The 2,827-nt window shown below is 47.9% G+C and overlaps 1 pseudogene; it reads left to right on the forward strand.

Annotated features, from left to right (window-relative positions):
• Positions 1–2,322: 2,322 nt before the first annotated feature.
• On the forward strand, positions 2,323–2,440 carry LOC126476014 (5S ribosomal RNA; annotated as a pseudogene).
• Positions 2,441–2,827: the final 387 nt, after the last annotated feature.

The following is a 2,827-nucleotide window of genomic DNA, read 5'->3' on the forward strand; positions in this document are numbered from 1 at the left end:
GCGTTTAGGACTTCGTCAAAATAAAACGTGCTCAATTATTATCTTATTTAATCAAAATATCCAAGGGTGTACTGCCGGTCCACAGTGTCCAACGGTCACAATATTTCGGCGATCATACATGTCGCCATCATAAGGTGAACTGACGGACTGAGTTCCTGTGAACGTGCCGGCACGGAGATCTGTACGCTACGGCTGCTCAGAGGGAACTGGGCTCGGTTGCGGCGGCGGCCGATTTAAATACTCTCCGCCCGCGGCGCGCTCCCTCCTCTGTCCGTGCCCCGCGCCCCGCGCCACGGTCGCGCGGTGGAACAGATCGCGACGGCGTCTGAGATGACGTCGGTGTGATGGCGCTGTCCGCCGTGGTCGTCACAACTATACGTTCGCTCGGTTTACTTTTGATTAACCCAATGGCTGATTCCCAAGCCTTGCTAAGATTATAGCCACAGTCACGGTTTATGAGGTCGTCATTGGTGCAAATTTCGATGGCCTCTCTAACAACGCTGTCCCAGTATCTCGACGTCTGTACCAGAATCCTCGTGTGTTCATACTCCATAGCGTGATTTTCCGATAAACAATGTTCAGCGACTGCCGACTTGCTCGGACACATCAGTCAAGTGTGCCTCTGATGTTCACGGCATCGATCCTCGACGGTACGCATCGTCTGACCAATACACGACATGCTACATTGACACCGCATCTGGTATACGCCGGCCTTCCTCAAACCGAGGTAATCTTTGGCACTCCTCACCAGTGCACGAGTTTTATTCGGAGGACAAAACATGGTTCCGACCCGGTGTTTCTTCAAAATGCGGGCGATTTTCCCCGAGAGTGCGCCTGTATATGGAATAAACGCAGTGCCTACCTCCTCCCTCGTGATTTCATCCATCTCCACAGGTTATGCTGTAGAGGTTGGGCGGAGAGCACGTTGAATCTGCAACTCTGAGTACCCATTTTTTTGAAATACAGATCTCAGATGTTCCAATTCCTTGGGTAGACTCTCTGGGTAAGAAATAGTGCGCGCCCTGTGTACTAGAGTTTTAAGTACTCCATTCCTGTGTGAAGGGTGGTGGCAGCTGTCTGCGTGCAAATACAGATCAGTGTACGTTGTCTTACGATACACCCATTCACAGGAGCTCAGTCCGTCAGTTCACCTGATGATGGCGACATGTATGATCGCCGAAATATTGTGCCCGTTTGACACTGTAGACCGGCAGTACACAAGTGGTTATTTTTATTATCAAATAGGCTGGGAGAAACTCATGAATCGCATTATCTTATTTAATCGTCATTCCTGTCCTATGCCGTCTGAAACCCTTCCACAAGTTGTTAAATAGGCTATATCGGTATCTCTATATCACTCTATCATTATTCGCTGCCTTCGTTGACCCAATGAATCTCTCTGATGCCTGCTCCCCTGCTCCCTTTGTTCCGCCCTGCTGTATTCTCCGTTCCGTTCAGCTGCCAACAGCGCTGCCTGGTTCCTCTGGCATTTCCGCTCCTCCCAGGGTTAGCGTCTGGGACATTGCACCACATTTCTACTCTCGAAAACTGTGCACGACGAGAAATCTTGAACCACAGGGTACACTATTATTTTTAATTATTTCCTTTTCTTGCAGCTCCTCTTTCTTAGCAAATTTGTTCGTATGTGCTATTAAGTTTGTACAGTCATTAAGTTCCATATAGTATTTAGATTATTCAGCAATTCGTGAGATGTGCGGTTACTTGGAGGTATCCAAAGACAAGCCAGTCCCAAAATAAAGCCTGTCAACTTTGTAACCTCGGGTTTTAGTCGACGTGTTCATCGCGTTACAAAGTTTTAGAAACGCAAGGGCTTTGCAAAAAGGCGTAGAGAGTACGCCTTTCCAGTACTTTAGTTACAGTGAGATGGTCTGAAAAGAAACAGTTTTGAATACTAGCAATCTGCTCTACTGGCTGCAATTGCCTGCTTTAAAATGAAATATAGTAGCAATGAAACTGCGGTGCAGTGGTGCTTACAAAACAAAAATTATATTTTAAACGAATAATCGTTAGCTACTTTGGCGTGGTTGCTTCATTGAGATAATTTGCTTTGGCTGTGTAATCAACAGCAACCATAATTTTCCGCAAGATACATGCTTCTTGCTCCAGAGAGAGAGAATCATTCAATGTATGTTAAATTTGCTTGTGTGCTACAGATATCTGTTTCCCGCATCCCCTCAGTCTTTTACAGTTGATTCGGTTTTATATTCAGATGTCAGGACAGAGCACAGTTTATGTCAAAGGCTGCCTTTATTTAGAACTGACAATAATGAACTATAATTTTTAAGATTCTTTGAATCGCCTGGCAACGGCCTTGCCGCAGTGGATACGTCGGTTCCCGTCAGAACACCGAAGTTAAGCGCTGTCGGGCGTGGCCGGCACTTCGATGGGTGACCATCCGGGCCGCCATGAGCTGTTGCCACTTTTCGGGGTGCACTCAGCATCGTGATGCCAACTGAGGAGCTACTCGACCGAATAGTAGCGGCTCCGGTCAAAGAAAACCACCGTAACGACCGGGAGAGCGGTGTGCTGACCACATGCCCCTCCTATCCGCATCCTCATCTGAGGATGACACGGCGGTCAGATGGTCCCGATGGGCCACTTGTGGCCTGAAGATGGAGTGCTTTTGAATTGCCTGATTAGCTCCAAAACTATGTGGAAGTGATTTTAATGCCCTACTGTATGTCGTGTTGAATGCCACGGGCGCTGTGGTTGCCTCCAGCGATTCCTTCCACGAGGACAGACATAGCAGCTCATATAATGAACGCTAGCGCCACTGCGGCAGAGCTTGGTTCAGGTTTGGCTGGCA

Source organism: Schistocerca serialis, chromosome 4 (genome assembly GCF_023864345.2).
Source record: "Schistocerca serialis cubense isolate TAMUIC-IGC-003099 chromosome 4, iqSchSeri2.2, whole genome shotgun sequence".
In the NCBI taxonomy this organism is placed as follows: Eukaryota; Metazoa; Arthropoda; class Insecta; order Orthoptera; family Acrididae; genus Schistocerca; species Schistocerca serialis.